This window comes from Oncorhynchus kisutch, linkage group LG2 (genome assembly GCF_002021735.2).
Source record: "Oncorhynchus kisutch isolate 150728-3 linkage group LG2, Okis_V2, whole genome shotgun sequence".
In the NCBI taxonomy this organism is placed as follows: domain Eukaryota; kingdom Metazoa; phylum Chordata; class Actinopteri; order Salmoniformes; family Salmonidae; genus Oncorhynchus; species Oncorhynchus kisutch.
Window position 1 is genome coordinate 16,796,854 of NC_034175.2, and position 22,380 is coordinate 16,819,233.

General features: G+C 41.8%; 1 protein-coding gene across 11 annotated transcripts in view; it reads right to left on the reverse strand.

Annotated features, from left to right (window-relative positions):
• The window catches only part of LOC109908212 (tumor protein p53-inducible nuclear protein 1), a 34,350-nt gene extending 12,959 nt beyond the window's left edge, over positions 1–21,391 (reverse strand). For 4 of the 11 annotated variants that reach the window (XM_031788925.1, XM_031788943.1, XM_031788928.1 and 1 more), the window contains exons 1-2: positions 16,827–16,874; positions 118–169 (exon numbers count right to left, since the gene is read on the reverse strand). The gene's annotated coding sequence lies outside the window, so the exon portion shown is untranslated. Of the gene's footprint in view, positions 1–117; positions 368–16,826; positions 16,875–17,016; positions 17,264–17,462; positions 20,376–20,547 lie in introns of those variants that run through there. The other 7 variants (XM_031788949.1, XM_031788935.1, XM_031788926.1 and 4 more) reach the window with 4 other exon arrangements.
• Between the last annotated feature and the right edge of the window lie 989 nt (positions 21,392–22,380).

Sequence of the window (22,380 nt, forward strand, 5' to 3'; positions counted from 1 at the left end):
GTGGGCAAAAAGACAGACATAGAAGTGTCTTTGTTAATTTCCTAAGTAAGCCATACACAACTAACATGTAATAAAATACCAATAGCAAATCGTTTTTGAGGCTAGAAAAACACTCACCTCAATTTGGCTAACATTTCCCCAGCCGTGTAGGCTATCCAAAACGGACATTCTGTGAAAACACAAAAAAAGTACTGATTGATTTATCAAGACGAGTCCCCACAATTGTATCAAAGAAGCGCAGTTCGGGCTACCGAGTGGCGCAGCGGTCTAAGGCACTGCATATCCGTCCTTTGCTGTTCACATCTGCAGTCCCTGGTTCGAATCCAGGCTGCATCACATCCGGCCGTAATTGGGAGTCCCATAGGTCGGCGCACAATTGTCCCAGCGTCGCCCGAGTTTGTCTGCCATTGTAAATAAGAATGTGTTATTAACTGACGTGCCTAGTTAAAAGGTTCAATAAAAAAATGTAACGCCGAAATTATAGCTGACCACACACACCTACCGCTATTTAAAACGGTTGGATGACTGGGAGTTTCTGTAACAATATGATCAATGGCAGTAGCCTACTTTACTCGAATATTCCCGTCATTCAGTGATATTCATTCCCAGAGTAATTATCCATCCAGTTGTGGTTGAGAAAAATTTGCATGCGTAGTGGTGGGCTTTGTGATGTGACGAACATACCTTGCAAAGTTTAGAATCAATGATGTGTTTAAACCCTGGATGACTAACAGGGGGCGCTGCATTGAACCCTGCTCGCAGCCATCGAGGCACTCAATTCTAAAACATATTTTGGAAGCTATACAAATGCGTTTATTCATGTCTACATTCGTTTTCTATTATAGACACCTTAATGCATACTTTTAAATTATATTGTGAGCAAAAACATTTTCCTTAAAGCATTTTTTGTTGTTGAGAGTACTGTTACTGTCCCCACTATAACAAACAACAAATAGTTAAATGCATGTAATTTTGTCAGTCCCCGAGTCCCTCAAAACATTTAATTGAAATAGTGTAGAATTCCATTCATCCTATGGAGCACTGCTCCTAATCCGGAGTGCCAATATGGCCGACAGGTGGCTTCCAAGCCTCTCAATCGCGTTATCAATCCAGGCTTTATATAAATCATTGTATAGATCTGCCATGACTGACCAACCATAATGACGAAGCATCAAATCTCATGAAGGCAGATTGTTTACATCGGATTTAGCTACGACTAATCTTATTTTTGGCTGGTGCAACCTAGCATTTTATACCAACTTTATTTTTTACACCCAAGTATTCAATTGGGGTGAAAATGGAACAACATTTCACAGTGGGCCTATAGACAGAAATAGGATGTTACGACATGTCTCAGTCAGCCATCCACAACTATTATGTAAGAAATACCAATACCAAGTAGTTTGAGGCGGCAAGAAAAATAACATGCAAGTATGTAGATTGAAATAGTGTTTCTAAATATATATCCACAAAACAAAGATCCATGTTGAAATGAGGAAGTCTCTTGTCAGAGAACTGAGAGGTGGGTAGGATGAAAATGTGGAGGCCATAAACTGAGTATGTGTTGTCTTATGCCACAACCACCCTGCCCTCTCCCATTAGGGCAGTCTGGTTTCTCTACACTGGACCATAGGGCACAATCGTGTGTTTGTGTAAGCACCGAGTAGCGGGACAAACTCTTCCTGGAAGGCAAATCCCCCCTACACCTTTCAGAGGTGAGGTTATCAAAGTGTGAATCAGTCATACGTGTCCATGTAAAGAAAAATCTAACCAGCCATTTCTGTAATTTTCCAGGCCCAAAAACAAAGGCCACACCGGTGCTGTTTTAGTTGGCTACTATTGCAACACTGAAGATGTGGCTTTCAGCTCAACTCCGTTTCCTTTTTGCAACAACAGTGTTACATCACTCAAAATCAACCTGAGTGTGTTCTTGACCTACATAACTTGAGTTCCAATTTAACTTGGATAAACAAATTAAAACCTACTATGGTGTTTCTAATAAGAACATTCAAATGTTTACATTATGGAAGTCAAACATTTGTGTTATTCAGAAACAGGAAACAAATAAGGATTAAGAGTGAAAACATTTTTTGATAAAAATGTTAAATTACCATCAGGTGTAGGTAATGTCAATCTGCCGAACATCAAGTAGACTTTCTCTGATACCTCATCCTGTCAATAAATCAAGTGCTTTTAACAACAACAACAAAAAATTTGTCATTTAAATGGGCCATCGTTATTTTATACAAAGACAATACATGTTCCCTTTCACTTGAAGACACCGCATCTTTACATAATGTTGTTCATGTTTGTTTCAAAGTGGGCCAATACCTACTAGGTGACAGTTCACTGAAGACTTGTCATGTCAGCGGTTTAATAAATCAATAACGTACATTTTTTTACAGAACAGACTAATTAGTATTTTCTCTGATATTTAACATGGTGAATTGAAACTGTGCATGTGACAGAAAAGAACATCACAGAATCTTCTCAGAGTAGTCCAGTTAAAGTCCATTCAAGGGGACAGCTATTCCTTGAGGGACAGTTCAGAAATAGAAAAAAATAAAATAAATAATCAAAATCAACAAAAGGAAACCTATGTCAAAGGTCATGTGAAAGAGTTTGGGGAATTTGGGGAAAAAACAGCTGTGTATTCAAGCTGTGGGGTAAAGAGAAGGCTGTGAAAACACAGGAGCATGCATGCATTCACTGCAAAGTTAAGGACTCATTTAAGTGTGGTAGGCTACTTCATTCAGCCACATTCTATGGTTGGATTGACACTTTCTGTCCATTGATAGGCAGAGGGTGACATTTCCAGCCCTCAACAACTATTATGTCAAGTAAAATCACATCACTAGGAAAGATTCATATGGACCTATGGGTAAAAAAAAACAAAAAAAAAAAAAAACTGGTGAAATAGGTTCAAACATTGTTTTTCTTGCAGTCCCTTTTGAATGGACAAAAATATACAACAGACGCCCATAACCTACAGTATGTTTGACACCCATAATAACCTGTGATAGGATCGATGATTAGGTGAAACATGAAATTTGCGTCTGGTTCTGTTTGATTAACATTGACCCAGGGTGTGACAGTTAAACTTCACTTGATTGCCTGTTAACCAATACAAGACAGACAAGTGGGAGGGCAACCTTTCCTGCCAGTCTGTCTACCTTAAAAGACAAACATACTCGCTCAAGCTAAGGCACACAGAAATTCAATATTTACAATGAATGCTTAAATTATTGTTTTGAAGAACAGTCACGAACACTCTAGGTAATGTGGGAAAGGTATGTCATGAATGGAGATAAGCATGAGTAAGAACATGATAGGACAACTTAGAGAGGAAAAGAGATGGACAGGGAACAAGCAGGATATGGAGCAAAGAGATGCAGGGAGGGAGTGACATCACTCTTAAGAATTGCATCAGCTGAACAGGACAGAGAAGGCAGGGCAGACATGTGCGAGTCAGCAAGTGATTGGGTGGGCTATCCAGTCAGTCACTCCCATGGAAAATAACCTTGACTGTTGAGCACCAACATGTAATGGACTCACGAGACGCTAAAAATAAATCAAATTAGTTAATTACGGTTGTGGAGGCAGACTACGGACATGGCTACTTTGTCTACCAAAATAAACCACTGGTGAATGAGGTGTATGAATTAAGTCCTAAATAGCACCAACCTATCCCAGACAAGACATTGATACTGAAAAAAAAATGGCTTTATTGGTGAAAAACAATCTTCACAAACTCAGCAGTGACATGCCAACCACCTTAAACTGCAGTTTGTTGTTCTCAATTCTTGCATTTGCATATTAACGGCAATACGTTTCAAGTAGACAAGATATGCGAGTCATTCACAGCGATGACTGTAAAGGAGGCACAAGCATGAGAAACATTTACACCAGTTTTAGTTCATTGACTTTAGTTTGTGATTAACACTATGCATGACTCAAGTGCATCAAATACATTCCTTGACAAATATTAACATATTATCAAACGTATAAATATTGAAGTGGCAATTCCTGTCCCTTATGGGATGGGAACTAAACAATTATTTCCTTGCCTGAGTAAAACAAAAAGAGATAATATACATTTGTTCAAAACTAGACTAAATCAACCCCCAATTATTTGGCATTATGCTAGGTTCGGTACGTTTTAGGGACCACCCACTGGTGGACCTCTGACGAAATTTAGCATGATTCTACATGTAGAATCGGTTTGCAAATTATGTCCGGCACGCTGTTCAGAGTTGGTAAATACTCTTGGCCGGCAAACGCTACCGGTGTTCCGCAGCCTGGCTCGGACTCTGGCTAGTTAACACAGACAACAACCCACGCTGGGCTACAACTGAACAACAGAAAATGGTTTTTTATAATATGCCAAGACTATTACAGCAAAAGCGTACAAAAAAAACTACTCAAGCAAAAGGCCAATTAATCACAAGCCGTGTGTAATGAACTGATCATTCAGTGGGTGCTTATATTTTTCCAAGTAAATACACGTGTGAATTGGAAATGTGTTTTTTGCATATCCCTAATCTTCCCAAGACACCCTCAGGGTGACCCTGGAGAGCCAGGGTGACCCTGGAGCAATTACAGTTAAGTGCCTTGCTCAAGGGCACAGACTGATTTTTCACCTTGATGGCTCGTAGATTTGAACTAGGGAACTTTCGGTTACTGGCCCAATGCTCCAACCATTAGGCTACCTGCCACCTATATGTTCCAGGGTATTGAGGCCGGATACCTCTTGTTGGCCATCTAGCTCAGAAGCAGCATAAAACGTCTACAATTTACCAAACAAAACCAGTCTCGCAACTCTCCAACAGGCAAATGTATTGAAACAAACTTCTACTCAAGCAACCACCTTGATTTGCATTTTGCCTTGCCTGAAGTTTAATGGTGAGAGCGCAAATGAAATTCCTCCATTCTCTTCACCAGTTCAAGGAAGTGCGAGTCAAGATAGGTAAATATACAAACACAACAGCATCGCTAGCACACAGTGAGTCATTATCACTGTATAAAGTCCTTTCAATGTTTTTGAGCACAAGTCATTAGCCGTCTCAGTGGGACAACCCAACTCCCTAACAGCCTCCATATAGACCACAATCTGGTAACCTGCATGTTAAATACACATGTAACAACACCATCAAACACATTTCCCATAAAATGTTCTCCCACAGCCTTGTAATATAACCACCCCTGGAATGTCTCAGTGAATCCTAACCTGATGTGTGTGTGTGTGTGTGTGTGTGTGTATATATATATATATATATATATATATATATATATATATATATATATATATATATATATACACACACACACATATATTTTTTTTTACAGAACAGACTAATTTGTATTTTCTCTGATATTTAACATGGTGAATTGAAACCGTGCATGTGACATATATATGTATATATATACACACACAGTTTTATTAAAGTTGATCATCCCTCTTTACATCCCCACTCTCCCAACATAATCACACCATTCCCTTACACCCCCCACTATGACCATATACTACCCCAATAGTCTCATCGTCCCCCTACCTCACCAAGCCGCCACACAATTCTCATATGGAAAATAAATAAAGGCCATAAAGAATTTCCTTGTCTCTGTGAGAGGACTCAACTGAAAAATAACGAGAATGAGGCTTTCTGTTAAAGAATTGAGATTGGGGTCAAGGAGCGGTCAACAAACTTACTCTGTCAGACAAAGTTTTTTTTTTTAACTGTCAAACTAGTTTGGGTACATGCTTATTTCTGCATTCAAAACCCCTACTGCTGCTGCCTAAGACAATTTTGGCTGAACCAGAAGCACACTTGGCACCCAGACATCATTTAAACAGGATTTCAACAGTTTATCTGAACGGTTACAAAAATAGGTGCTTCACAGGGCTGGTGGAAACTTCAGACAGAAAAAAACAGTTTGGAAATCTTAAAAACAATCCCAGTGAACCCCGGTGCATTCACATTGAATAATTTGATCAAGTGGACTCCATAAATACAAGGTTCAGTGGGTTGGAGCGTTGGGGATTTCCTGGCTAGGGTTCAAAGTTCTTAACTTGTTTGTTCTCATGGCAACAGGTGGATAAATCCATCCCATGTTTGTGGAACAGGATTGCAAACATCAGGGTGGCCAACAATAAAAGGACCAGAATCCTCTTCTCTGTTTATGTCCCCTTAAAATACCTATTCTTATAGGGACACATACATCCTAGTTGGTAAACAAATGGTCTACTGTTGATATTAGACACAATAAAATATGTTGGCATATTGTTCCTTTTTTGTCACTTAGAAAAATCTATAGTGGAGGACAATAAAAGTAATTTAGTATAAAAAAGTACAAAGGGTGAAAGAAGTTATTTTCTTCCTCCTTTTACTTCATGCCTTTCTTTTCAGGCTGTTTCTCTTTCTTTACATCCACTCTGGATAACGAGATGGTGAGTGACGAGCCGGGGGGGAGAATACAAATAGCCCTCTTTCAAATAGGGATAGAGTGTGAAACATCCAAGGGCCTTGTCAGCTCTCCCTCCCTCCGCACTCCCTCCACACTCCCTCCGCACTCCCTCCCTCCCTCCCTACCTCCCTCCCTCCCTCCCTCCCTCCCTCCCTGACCTCTTTATGCCCTTCTCTATCCCTGGCTCCATCTCTTCCTCTCCTTTATTGATTGCAACCCATTCTCTATCTAAACCTTTCTCCCCTCTTTACAGTATGTTAGAGAGAGCTTCTCCAGACAGTCCTAACAGGGTAGGCTCACTCCCACCCGTCCCCCATCACCCTCCCTCAGCACGCACACGACCACAGTTTATCCTGGGAGTCAGTCCTCCATCTCGAATACTCCTCTGTTGAGCTGCGACCCTTTCCCTCGGACCCCTGAACCGCACACACCACCATTGATCTCTGTCGGAGAAACGTAGGAGTTGTCCACACGGACGGGGTGGTGAGCCGCGGACCCCCGACACATCTTGATCAGGTGACCCACCAGGCTGGCCAACAGCAGAAAGGTCAACAGGCCAGTGACAATGAGCAAGCGCTGCCTGGGGAGAGATGAGGGATGAGAAGCGAGAACAGGGGAGAGCATTGGAAGTGGTGTATTTGCGGCATTTAGAGCGCTTGGAAAATGTACATATTCAATCCAAATCCAACCCACTTTTATTATCATTATCAGAAGAGGATTCATTGATATGTTCCCCAAAAAGGAACATTTGTAGGACGATGAGTGACAACGGGAGGAGGAATTTTTATATTTTTTATTTCACCTTTATTTAACCAGGTAGGCTAGTTGAGAACACCTTTATTTAACCAGGTAGGCTAGTTGAGAACACCTTTATTTAACCAGGTAGGCTAGTTGAGAACACCTTGATTTAGCCAGGTAGGCTAGTTGAGAACACCTTTATTTAACCAGGTAGGCTAGTTGAGAACACCTTTATTTAACCAGGTAGGCTAGTTGAGAACACCTTGATTTAGCCAGGTAGGCTAGTTGAGAACACCTTTATTTAGCCAGGTAGGCTAGTTGAGAACACCTTTATTTAACCAGGTAGGCTAGTTGAGAACACCTTGATTTAACCAGGTAGGCTAGTTGAGAACACCTTTATTTAACCAGGTAGGCTAGTTGAGAACACCTTTATTTAGCCAGGTAGGCTAGTTGAGAACACCTTGATTTAGCCAGGTAGGCTAGTTGAGAACACCTTTATTTAACCAGGTAGGCTAGTTGAGAACAAGTTCTCATTTGCAACTGCGACCTGGCCAAGATAAAGCATAGCAGTGTGAACAGACAACACAGAGTTACACATGGAGTAAACAATTAACAAGTCAATAACACAGTAGAAAAAGAAAAGAGAGTCTATATACATTGTATGGAAAAGGCATGAGGAGGTAGGCGAATGATTACAATTTTGCAGATTAACACTGGAGTGATAAATGATCAGATGGTCGAAGAGCGATAAGGCAGAGAAAGATGAGCAATGAATAAACAAACTTGAACCTCCCACTCCAATTGTGGAGAAAAACCCTCCAGAGCACTTGGCAGAAACCATAGCAACTCAAAACAATCCCTCACTAGCGTATGAAAGGTAAGGGGTTAAATGCATATGGCCCCTGCACTGTTTGTCCATTCAAATATTAGAACATCAAACATAGCAGTGGACACGCTGTTATTGCAGTGGCGGACTGCAATAGCATCGAATAGTCCCCGCGATATGCAACTGTTCAGGGAAGTCAGGAACCAATACACGCAGTCAGTCAGGAAAGCTAAGGCCAGCTTCTTCAGGCAGAAGTTTGCATCCTGTAGCTCCAGCTCCAAAAAGTTCTGGGACACTGTAAAGTCCATGGAGAACAAGAGCACCTCCTCCCACTGTAATAGTCTTGTCACTAAAGCACCTTATACCACCCACCACTGCGACTTGTATGCTCTAGTCGGCTGGCCCTCGCTACATATTCGTCGCCAGACCCACTGGCTCCAGGTCATCTACAAGTCCATGCTAGGTAAAGCTCCGCCTTATCTCAGTTCACTGGTCACGATGGCAACACCCATCCGTAGCACGCGCTCCAGCAGGTGTATCTCACTGATCATCCCTAAAGCCAACACCTAATTTGGCCGCCTTTCGTTCCAGTTCTCTGCTGCCTGTGACTGGAACGAATTGCAAAAATCGCTGAAGTTGGAGACTTTTATCTCCCTCACCAACTTCAAACATCTGCTATCTGAGCAGTTAACCGATCGCTGCAGCTGTACATAGTCTATCGGTAAATAGCCCACCCATTTTTACCTACCTCATCCCCATACTGTTTTTATTTATTTATTCTTCTGCACACCAATATCTCTACCTGTACATGACCATCTGATCATTTATCACTCCAGTGTTATTAATCTGCAAAATTGTAATTATTCGCCTACCTCCTCATGCCTTTTGCACACAATGTATATAGACTCCCCTTTTTTTTCTCTACTGTGTTATTGACTTGTTAATTGTTTACTCCATGTGTAACTCTGTGTTGTCTGTTCACACTGCTATGCTTTATCTTGGCCAGGTCGCAGTTGCAAATGAGAACTTGTTCTCAACTAGCCTACCTGGTTAAATAAAGGTGAAATAAAAAATAAAAAATGATTGATTAAATGACTATGAATTTCTGTCAGAGCCAAGCTGTGAAAAATAGCATGGTTGTGTTTTGCACAATGGTCATCTGCATTGATTTACAATAGGAGGGCGACGGAGGGATTCAAAGGAGGGAGCGTGGCTGTGCATGCGAGGAGGACGGTTAGATTGATTTGTAGGTGGTTAACAGCAGGGAGGGAGTTCAGCTGATATGACCTTTGGCACTTACTCAGAGATAAGGCTTGGATTTGTGTGTCTCCTCCTCTCTCCATGTTGCAAACATCTGATTAGCAAGACAATGGCCAGCTGTGGAAACAGCAATTCCAGAAACCACTCTCCATGTCTAAAGTCTCATCCTCACACACCCCTATGATGCTCACATTATCATACCAACTATAGATGGTCACTTCAGCTTCCTTGTTTGAATGCACTAGCTGTGACTCTCAGCTTAAATGGAGGACAAAGAAAATGACTAAAATGCAAAAAGGATGTAAAAAAAAAAACTACAAAAGTACAAATGCGACAATTTGTTATTCCTCAACATGGCCTCAAGCAAATACAAGCCACTTAACTTTTTACACAGTGTTGTGTTACAGCCTGAATTTAAAATGGATGACAATTAGATGGTCACTGGCCTACACACACAATTTCAAAGTGAAATGACGCTTCTTGAAATTGTTACAAATTTCAAATGAAAAGCTGAAATGTCTTGAGTCGATAAGTATTTAACCCCTTTGTTATGGCCTAAAGGTAGTAAAGATTTGCTTAACAAGTCACATACGTTGCATGGACTCACTCTGTGCAATAAGTGTTTAACATGATTTTTGAATGACTAACTCAACACATACAGATAATTGGTCCCTCAGTTGAGCAGTGAATTGCAAACAGATTCACCCACAAAGACCGGAGAGGTTTTCTAATGCCTCGCAAAGGGCACCTATTGGTAGGTACATATTGAATATCCCATTGAGCATGGTGAAGCTATTAATTATACTTTGGATTGCGTATCAATACACCCAGTCTACAAATATACAGCTGCCTTCCTAAGTTACCGGAGAGGAAGGAAACCGCTAAGGAATTTCACCATGAGGCCAATGGTGACTTTAAAACACAGTTGAGTTGAATGGCTGTGATAGGAGAAAACTGAGGATGGATCAACAACATTGTACTTACTCCACAATACTAACCTAAATGACAGAGTGAGAAGAATGAAGCCTGTACAGAATAAAAATATTCCAAAACATGCATCCTGTTTGCAACATGGCACTAAAGTAATACTGCAGAATATGTGGAAAAGCAATTAACTTTTGTATTGAATATAGTTATGTTTGGGGCAAATCCAATACAACACATTAGGCACCACTCCATTTAAGCATACATGTGGCTGCATTAATTTAATGGTATGCTTGTAATAGGGGGACTTGTTCAGGAGGATAGGGGGACTTGTTCAATAAAACAGAATGGAGCATAGCACAGGCAAAACCCTGCTTTCCACCAGACAATTTTCTTTCTCAAATATCAGTCAAAAGTTTTAGAACTGCTACTCATTCAACGGTTTTTCTTTATCTTTTTTCACAATCGCCCGACCTCAACCAAGTTGAGATTGATGAGTTGGACAACAGAGTGAAGGAAAAGCAGCCAACAAGTGCTCAGCATATGTGGGAAGTCCTTCAAGAAGATTGGAAAAGCATTCCAGATGAAGCTGGTTGAGAGAATGCCAAGAGTGTGCAAAGCTGTCAAGGCAAAGGGTGGCTATTTGAAGCATCTCAAATATATTTTGATTTGTGTGGCACTTTTGGTTACTACATGATTCCGTATGTGTTTTTTCATAGTTTTGATGTCTTCACTATTATTCTACAATGTAGAAAATAGTACAAATAAAGAATGAGTAGACGTTCTAAAACTTTTGACCGGTAGAGTGAGATATATTTTTTCAATTAAACTAGGCAAGCCAGTTAAGAACAAATTCTTATTTTCAATGACAGCCTGCCCTGGCCAAACCAGTGGAACAATTACACACCACCCTATGGGACTCCCAATCACAGCCGGATGTGATACACCCTTGATTCGAACCAGGGACTGTAGTGACACCTCTTGCACTGAGACGCAGTGTCTTAGACCGCAGCGCCACTTGGAAGATGAATTCTCCTTTCAACAGGACAATAACCTAAAACACAATGCCAATTCTACACAGGAGTTGCTTATGAAGAAGACTGTGAATGTGGCTGACTTACAGTTTTGACTTAAATCTAAGGCAAGAACTGAAATTTGTCATCTAGCATTGATCAACAAAAAAATTGACAGAGCTTGAAGGCTTTTGAAATTAAAATGGCAAATGTTGTACAATCCAGGTGTGGAAAGCTTAGAGACTACGATGCTTCTACAAAGTATTGACTCACAGGTGTGAATACTTATGTAAATGAAATATTTCTGTATTTAACAGAAACATTTTTTGCAAAAATGTCTAAAAACAAGTTTTCACTTTGCCATTATGGGGGATTGGGTGTAGATGGGTCACCCCAAAAATATATTCAATCCTGTTTGAAGTCAGGCTATAACAACAAAATATGGAATAAGTTAAGGGGTATGAATACTTTCTGAAGGCACTGTACATTTACATACTAGTGTAAACAAGCTATTAAGAAATTAAACTTGACATATGTATATGTAGAGGACTGGGGATTTTTTAGGGTTACTCTAGTTTGTGACATACATCCCAACATGGCCAGACTAAGCCCCCCACCTCTTTCACAGGGGTCTAAATATTTTAAACTCCTGCACGTGTGCTGTGAGTGGCAGCCAGGCAGTCAGTAGATGGTGAGGGCCAGTCAGCTCATCATCCTGATAAGGTGCACTGTGCTGGGCTACATTGAGACTGAAATGGGCGATCAAGCTTAGAGGACATGGGATGAAGGACTACGGGAGGGGGTGAGTTATAACACACGAGAAAGTCAACAGGGAATGAGTCAGTGTAGTGTTGCATTGATATGTTCCAACCCCCACACATAAAAACACCACCAACAAAGAACTAGAGTAAATAGCAGAGATAGTGTGATCCACTACCTCTGTGTGATGCACTGAGATAAACAATGTGGTGTGCTGAGGAGTAAGATTCCAGTCTGCACGTGCCTGTCATACATCAGAGTTTACGAGAGCTCATGAACACATCCCTGCTATGCCCTACATTGCGACACAACCAGCAGAGTAAGGGAGGGGGAGACCGACAGTGAGTGATTCCCACACCTTCCATAACAAAGCAATCACCTACAGAGAAATTAACACGAGTCCCCTAAGCAAGTTGGTCTAACACAATCAGACCCAACCACATGAGAAAACAAAAAGACATTTCCAATGTGTCAAGTAATAAAAAATAAAAAGCACAAACTAGAATGGCAGAATACCTGGTGGCAGAATACCTGACCACCGTGACTGACCCAAAATGAAGGAAAGCTTTGACTATGTGAGCATAGCCTTGCTATTGAGTAAGGCCGCCGTAGGCTGACCTGGCTCTCAAGAGAAGACAGGCTATGTGCACACTTCCCACAAAATGAAGTGGAAACTGAGCTGCACTTCCTAACCTCCTGCCAAATGTATGGCCATAGACACATATTTCCCTCAGATTACACAGACAAACCAAAAATGTGAAAACAAATCCAATTTTGATAAACTCTCAAATCTATTGGGGGAAATACCAGTGTGTCATCACAGCAGCAATATTTGTGACCCGTTTCCACAAGAAAAGGGCAACCAGTGAAGAACAAACACCATTGTAAATACAACCCATATTTAATTATCCCTTTTGTACTTCACCAAATTTGCACATCGTTACAACTGTATGTAGCCATATGACATTTGAAATGTCTATTCCTTTGGAACTTTTGAGAGTGTAATGTTCAGTGTTTATTTTTTATGATCTATTTCACTTTCTTTGGCAATGTTAACATGTTTCCCATGCCAATAAAGCCCTTTGAATTGAGAAAGCAAGGCCAACAAGTAACGAACAAGGAGTGAGGTAAAATGACAGACAGGAACAAGAGAGGGGAAGAGATGAAATGAAGTAATACATGGAAGGGAAATTAGTCTGGGTGTGCTGGGACAGTTGAGATCATCTCAGAGATAAACCTTCCTGATTTGTACTACAACGAAAAAACATAACATTAGACACACAGGACGACCACATTAGGGCTGACCCCAATTAGTCGACAGGCTGTTGGTCGACTAAGACTAGACTAAAATGTGGCTTAGACTAAGTCAATTTATGTTTGATCCGAATATGTGGTCGGAGACTCCGTATGGAGGGTGTGAGGCAATTTACGGTGCCTCTGGAGGCACGCAGAGGCCACGTACCTGACAAATGTAACAATGTGAAGGGCTCTGTATAGCTCCACATTGACATGATTGGTTGACGGTTGATGGGAGCGTTACATCCTGTCTAAACACAAACTCACCGCGAAGTGGAAGTAGTATGAATGCCCTGACTTCTGCAGAGGCCGTATCTCCGTAAATACTGCATGGCCAATGCAGACTTTGGATTGACCACGAAGCACCCAGATGCGCTTCTCTCTCCAGAATGCGCTCTTCCACCAATTTGTGCACATTCATTGTTTCATAACTTCATTGTGTGAATCATTTGTGTTTGATTGTTAGTGTATATCAATTTCTCATTACATAGATCACCATTTGTACATTTGCCATTAATTGCCAATCTACAATGTTTGTTCGGCTACGGTAATTTCTGTTGATGCATTCAATATATTATTCCTTTTAGCGTTCTCATTGTCAGAGTGGACACATTGTTTGCAGAGGGCACAACCTATGCAACACTTGTGAGGAACAAGTTTTGGTTTATTTCAACCCATTTACGAGTTCTGTCAATTTAGTCACTGTCTTTTGTTTGGAGCGCTCCTGTCAATGTTGAGTAAGGACGTGCACCTGATTACGCTTAGAAGTAGATCTATAGGCTACCTGGCCTGCGGACAACTTTAAGCATATAAATGTGTCCATTTGGGGATCTGATAGTATTTCTGATTGGCTTAACCACCGCTGTGGTGGTTAAGCTGTGGAACTGTGGAGGTTCAAAGTAATGTTTGAAGGTTCAAAGTAATGTTTGTGGAGGTTCAAAGTAATGTTTTCACCTCGAACAGCAAGCAAACAAAGTATTTTTACATGCATTGAGAATGACTATAGTCCCTCAATATATTTGAAAAATCTTTCCAGAAAAATGTCATTCTCTGATCCAGTGGAAACATCATTGAATAGGCCTACCCGATTACTTCTCATCAGTGGTTGACTTGGACTGAAATAGGTCCTGGTCTCATTCTGGGTGCTGGAGCTCAAGCAGTAGGATATTTTAGGTGTCGGTACTCAGCTCCAGTGAGCTCCTGCCCAAGTCAAGCACTGCTTCCTATCACTTGCGCAAATAGCCTACAGCTGTGTCTGTCCAGAGCTCACAGGAGCCTGAAACAGAGGGCCCAGAATATTTTATACAATGTTGCAAGTTTGCTAGAGAAAGCTTCAGACCAGACCCAAATTAATACAATGTTTCAAGTTCATTGCAGAAAGGCCATGCATAGCCAATATCATTTATAGGATATTTTCTACCGGCAGGCTGCAATGTTTTTATTTGTTGGCTTTATGTAGGCTATTTTTACATAGTTGACCAATGGCAATAGAAGTTACTTTTAAGGTTTGTATCATTTTAATTTAGATATAATTTTGATTAACCACATGACAATGATTGAAATAAAACCTTATTATAAATGTGCATATGAAAACCATAACTGGCACACAGATCGGTAGATATGGTAAGATAAATTGGCATTCCACATGTAAAAAAGGTTGCCGACTCCTCGTGCAGCCTATTACCGGCAACTTCAGGAGAACAATGGCAGAATCTGAAAAAGCCATCAGGAGAGGGATGGTTGGGTCAGGTTAAGGTTTTTCTTCTGGTTATCTAGATCTCTGGCTCCCTCTAGAGTCATTTGCGTCTTATTTAATCAAACAGTGAGCTTAAAGTGTCAGACAAGCTCAATGCATACAGTTGATTTTATCAAAATACATAGGATGTATCTATATGGAAAAATACACGTTTCAAAAATATCGAACCAATCGATTGGTCGAAGGTACAGACGACGTCAGTCAAACAATGTTTTTGTTGTTGTTGGGGGCAGCCCTAGACTACATACAGCCAACTGAAACATATCCTGAATGTCTGTACCATGTAATGATGGGGAACCAATAAAACAGAAAACCTATGCTAGCAGGCTTTGAATGAAGTGGTCCACATACAATACAAGACACTTTAAAGGATGACAACTATGAAACTATTAGTACTCTTTAGAGATTGAGGTGCAGACATCATGAAGAGGCTTGTAAACCTCTTTATGCAGTATGTTGTGATCCGTTTAGTTACTGCAACTAATAGTGCTCAGAGCAGGCGCGGGTGTTACGGGTGGCCTCATACCACTGTGTGGGGAGGGGAACACAGGAAGGGATGTAAGAGACACCAAGGAAACAGGATGAGATGTCACTGGAAAATACAATAAAGCTTTAAAGTTAAGAAACTTCCTTCCTGAAAACCACTGCTCTAGCTTGCAACATCAGGGGTTAGTACCAATGTTTTGGTTTCCTAGACCTTCTAAGGGACTTGAAGATACTGTTCACCATATGTAATTGTCACATATACGTATAACTAGTCCATAATACATGGGAACTACAGCAATGATGTACATGAAGAGTGAAAAGGCTCTGACAGACAATACGACTTCAACAAAAGCTTCATTTAATCTCCAAAGCAAAAGGTATTCAGTCCAGGATTTGGTCATCAGAGGACCAAGGAAGTGATGTAACGTAGGCTTAGCCTATTAGGGCTAATGCGTTCCAGCTGTTCATTCAGAGATTTGAAGCGAGACTATTGGCAAAACTCGTACAGAGAGGGAATGTTCTAGCCGGACCACTGGGAAAGCTTTTGTTGATCACCGTTATCCTTGTGAGACTGGGAATAAGGCATTACATTGGAAGTGCGCCAAGGTGCCATTATCGAAACAGGTGAGGGAATGTCGGGGAATGGGAAAGAGAAATTAGAAATTGAGAGGGGATTACGAATTTGCTTTGGAGGATCATGAAAGGTTGTTAGGTGTACACCAATCAAGCAGAGTTACACACTTATCCTGCCACACTACTAGCAGTACACACACCCATGTATAAACACACCTTGTTCACAGGATTCACCATGGAAACCAATGGGGCAGCTGCAGCCACCGTAAACAGGGTCACACGACCCCATTAGTGCAGCCGTCACCATAGAAACCCAAATCACACACTTAGAGAGAGATAAAATAAGTTAAGACACAAGTAAGCTGTTATCGGTGGACGGTCAGATACTGTAGATTTTGGAGGGAGTATTACAGGATATGAGGACATGACCTCACTGTATAAAGTTTTAGGTAGGATACAGGTTTGGTCAGGAAACTAAGGAGTGTATTATAGGACCATGGGGTTGGGAGAGGGTGCAGTGAGTGAAAGAAAATGTGAGGGCTAGGAGGTGTTAAAGTACTGCCCTGGAATGTGGACGTTATAACTACCAATCGTAATTGCCAAAGCTCGATAGAGTACATTCTTCACAAATCATAGGGTCCTGGGGACAAGCAACATGTTTCACACCAGGAGAAATTACAGACTTGTTGTGTAAACAAACCAAGCCAGAAAGAGAGAGAGAGCGGCTGATTACCTTGGCCGCAGTTCGCCCCTCTCCATCCAGCATCACACGCACAGCCATCTGCACCAGGAGAGAGATGAGATAAGAAAGAGGAGAAAGAATAGATAAAGAAAGAGGCAAGAGGCATTTCATTGTGACCTCAGAGCTTGTTCAGAACACAAGAGAGAATAACTGTACCCACTCCTCACCAGTCATCACTCACCCTGTGTACAGACACCGTGGGCACCGTGGGCACCGCAGGCGGGCGGTTGGCACACCAGGTTGTCACAGCCAGTCCCATTCCAGCCCTCCTGGCATTGGCAGTGCCCATCGATGTACATCCTGTGACCGCTGCAGTCCTCAGGCTGGCACTGGGGCTGGCGGACACACAGGATGGTGGACACACAGGATGGTGGACACACAGGATGGTGGAGACCCGCCGAGGGCAGCACCACATGGGGTCTGAGACACTGAAGGAGGAAACCGATAGGCGAGATGGGGAACATGGAGACAAAGAAAGCAGGTGAGAGAATGAATATCATGACTAGAAATTGCAGTGTGTCAAACAGCAACAACATTTGACTAAAATAAAAGTCACAAAAAGCAGCTCCATAAACCTTGTAATGTTATTGCAATGAACATGTGACCTAAGCTCTCTGTTTGGCTTACCAGTGGTCTGAGGGGTAGCTGGTCAATGAGCCATTTGCCACGTAAGTGGAGGAACCACCCCCATCCAGGTTGATGGCGTTGATGACCCCCTGACCTTTCAGAAAATGTGCCAACTCCCAAAGAGTCATGCTAGATAGGAATGAACAGTTGGTACAACACCACTAGTAGTACAGTACCATAAGGCCATATAGGAGAAAGGTGCATGCATTTAATGCAAAAAAAATCCATAAGGATTTCTGAAGCAATGTCGATTGTGTGAAAAATAAGGTAAATTCATTGGAGAAGGTCAGTGGTCTGATATGCACCGAGAGACTGTGCTGACTAGATACGATTTATTGACTTTATATGGCCTGATATTGAGTGGAGAGGCCATGGACATGAACAGACATGTCCCCTTGTGGTCTTTTCAAAGCCATTTCTTTAACAAACTCGTGAATCTCTAGGTCAATGAGGTCATTTGTTCATTGCACCGGTGCAGAGAAAGCCAGATCAATAGAATTGATCAGAGCCTTATTACTTAGCCCAATCTCCTTTCATATGCCTAAATGACCCCACTTCTGTCTCCTATCAAACCTGCATTGTTTCACTTTGACCACGCATTTTCTCTCCCTCCCACTGTATTCCCTTTGTCTCCCACAATCCTCTTTCCACTTCACCCTCAACCAGTTACACCGGTATTATTTCCACCCTTTTTATCTTTTTCTCCCCCCATCTCTTTTACATTTTTACCCTCTGCAGTCCCTCTGTCCCTCTATGTGGAACAGGCAGGGTAGTCTAGTGGTTAGAGCGTTGGACTAGTAACCAGAAGGTTGCAAGTTCAAATCCCTGAGCTGACAAGGTACAAATCCCTGAACAGGCAGAATTACCAGAATTACCTAGGCCGTCATTGAAAATAAGAATTTGTTCTTAACTGACTTGCCTAGTTAAATAAAAGACAGGATCATTGTGGCTGACATCATGTTCACAAAATGGTGGAAATTCCTTGTGGAATCAAATGCATGAAAATGTAATTGAAGCATTCTGGCTGAATTTGATAGAATACATCATTGTTTTTTTTACTTAGCCAGAATGGGCAAACAGTGTTTCACCATACGCATTAGTGAATTGTGCCACAGGAAATGTCTCTTCATATTTCTAAATGTATTTTTTATTGTGTATTATGACAACTCTGTTTTAAATGGCCATGTTATATGAGTGATGTGAAGCCAAAAACAGATTTCTACATCAAGTCTAGGACAAAGTTACCGCTAAGTGCTGACGTAAGGCCAGTCCTGCTTTTTACTTCCTAATCTAATGGTTGAGGAAGCCGATGCTAGATCTGCACTTAATGGGAGACTTTACCTAAAGTAATATTAAAAGATGTCAATACTAACTAACTACATACCTCTAGCATTTTAAGTAAGTATGGCTAAATTGAAGACATCCTCAGTATCCTTCAGTAGCGACCTGTCTCCTTGCACACTCAGCATCTATGCTCTGGTTAATGTAGACCTGGCTGTCTCGGAGCAGCCACACCACCCCACTGACTAACTGCACAATGGGGTTGGCCTCATCAGAGCGATAACTTGAGGAAAAGAAGTAGAGAAACAGGGATGTAAAGAGGGAAAATCAGAGACAAAAATGAGGAAAAAGTAAATAACATCATCCAGTGCCATCTCAAGAAAGGAATAACCAACTGTGGAACAAGGTGCTCATGAGATCACATACTTCGATACTCATGTTAAAAAGGGTACATTCAGCAATCTAGTGAGATAAAACATTTCTAAAAGGCAGCCAAAAGCTCAAGTGCATCCTAAATCTCTGTACACATCAGGGTAGCCTAGTGTTTAGAGTGTTGGACTAGTAATCGAAAGATTGCAAGTTCAAATCCCTGAGCTGACAAGGTACAAATCTGTTGTTCTGCCCCTGAACAGGCAGTTAGCCCACTGTTCCTAGGCTGTCATTGAAAGTAAGAGTTTGTTCTTAACTGACTTGCCTAGTTAAATAAAATGTATTTATTTTTTCACCTGGCTAGCTTTGTTGGCTTCCACAAGAAATGTTTATACTTCAGTTTGTGACAGTTAAATATCCTAGTGTTGACAGCCCTCAGGCTCTGGTCTATGAAAAATCTATGGGGGGTGGGGGGATGAGATGTGGGGGCACATTGGACACATTGAATGCTTTGGTGAGTCTGCCCATACAATATTACATCAGCCACGCCACAACAACCAAGCAGCCGTCTGTTCCAGGTGGCTGGTTTTATTGGTTCAGGGACCACTGCTTTTTTCACTGCTCTTATTTTTCCCATCAAACGTGCATGAACGTAAACACCCTTATCTGGGTAACAAGAACATTCCAAGTTAGAGCCATTACTCTACACAGAATGACTGACAGGTCAACACAACACTTCTCCAGGGAACAGGGAGTCCTGTCCTAATCTAATTGGTTATGTTCCAAAGTAGACGTCATATTACGCGATAGGGTTATAAACAAAAGAACTTCATATTTTATGATAACAGGATCAATGTTCCACAAACTCAACTACAAGCCTTGACAGCATTTGTCTAGAAAAAGTCATGAAGTGCAAATTTATGTTAGCTATTACAACCACAAATGGAGCTCAAATTGAGTAGAGAGAGATTGAGAAGGACATTTTACAAGACCGGTAGCTCTTACCCAAAAAACAGTGTACCGTCCCTCCTGATGCCAAACTGGGCATTCTGCTCCCCTCGGCTGTCCCTCACTTGCACCCCGTCACTGACAACATTCCCCAAACACTCCCCAGTCCTAGTACAAAAGAACCCTCCATTCTGGGCATAGAGACACCTGGCGGCGTTAGCCGTTTCCTCCACCGCCTCCCACTGGTTCACCCTGCACCCCCCGGCTCCAGCACAGACACCGTCCTCAGTGGGTCGTGGACCACTGCGATGTGACCTGTGGCAGGGAGCAAATCTTTTCATGACAAAAGCCTAATATTGTAATGGTATGGTGTTTAAAACTGTTGAATAGATATGGAAACAAACCAAAAAATAGTACATTTTGCCATAAAGAATTCAGATGGGGTAAATGTAGGGGTATTTTCAAAATGTATATTTCCTCCACTGACCTGTGACCCATCGGGTTGTGCCAGGGACGTCAGAGATGAAGACTTTGGACTCAGCCGCGGGCACCCCAGTGTGGTTGCTGGTGGGCGACGTTGCCATGGACAACGGGCTGGCAGTCTCGGACATGACGGTGGGAGTGTGAGGGTCCATGGTTATGGCCGTAGGAGTACGGAGATACCTGGTTGTTTCAACTTTATTTACTCATGATACACTTATCTTGAATTCATATTGCATTAAACGTTAAGCAAAATAGACAAACTGCATTCAAAGAAATCAAGATCTGCAGCAAAACTGTTCAGAACTGTTTCCTTTAAAGTAAAAGCACCGGTCACACATTTGAGTTATGTCCAAAACACTTTCATCTCACAAACAATTGACTTATTATCAGTGGGTAAATGTGTCAATAGATTGTTAGTCATGTGAAGAAAAAAAAATAAGAAAAAGTCTCGGGCCACTTCCAACCATCCTTGGTACGTCTCAGCGCTCATGATAAGTGTTAATAAAGATGCACTACGCAGAAATCGCACCTTATTTCAGTTTCAGTAATAAAACAAGCAAGTATAGTATCACTGTACCATTTTAACCGCTGTAAAATATATTTTCCATAACCAAAAATCTTGTATTTTTAGCCATTTGAAGCTTGGTGTACAAAACTGAAAGACGTAAAAATTTAACTAAAACGGAAAGCATATAAATAGGGCACATAGACCACATCACCTGCATCCTAGACTTGCTTTTCAATGAGAATGGGTCTTCTATACCATTAGACAACATATGGCAGCTTATGCTACTTGATAAGTAGAGGCCGAGTCTTCTCTGGTCTCTACTCCTCTCGTTACGGGGTCTGAGACGCCGAAGCTTCCCACCATTAGCTCTGACAAATTGAAAACTCTAGTCATTGGCGACTCCATTACCCGCAGTATTAGACTTAAAACGAATCATCCAGCGATCATACACTGTTTACCGGGGGGCAGGGCTACCGACGTTAAGGCTAATCTGAAGATGGTGCTGGCTAAAGCTAAAACTGGCGAGTGTAGAGAGTATAGAGATATTGTTATCCACGTCGGCACCAACGATGTTAGGATGAAACAGTCAGAGATCACCAAGCGCAACATAGCTTCAGCGTGTAAATCAGCTAGAAAGATGTGTCGGCATCGAGTAATTGTCTCTGGCCCCCTCCCAGTTACCGGGAGTGATGAGCTCTACAGCAGAGTCTGACAACTCAATCGCTGGTTGAAAACTGTTTTCTGCCCCTCCCAAAAGATAGAATTTGTAGATAATTGGCCCTCTTTCTGGGACTCACCCACAAACAGGACCAAGCCTGACCTGCTGTGGAGTGACGGACTCCATCCTAGCTGGAGGGGTGCTCTCATCTTATCTATGAACATAGACAGGGCTCTAACTCCTCTAGCTCCACAATGAAATAGGGTGCAGGCCAGGCAGCAGGCTGTTAGCCAGCCTGCCAGCATAGCGGAGTCTGCCACTAGCATAGTCAGTGTAGTCAGCTCAGCTATCACCATTGAGACCGTGTCTGTGCCTCGACCTGGTTTGGGCAAAACTAAACATGGCGGTGTTCGCCTTAGCAATCTCACTAGGATAAAGACCACCTCCATTCCTGTCAGTATTGAAAGAGATCTTGATACCTCACATCTCAAAATAGGGCTACTTAATGTTAGATCCCTTACTTCAAAGGCAATTATAGTCAATGAACTAATCACTGATCATAATCTTGATGTGATTGGCCTGACTGAAACATGGCTTAAGCCTGATGAATTTACTGTGTTAAATGAGGCCTCACCTCCTGGCTACACTAGTGACCATATCCCCCGTACATC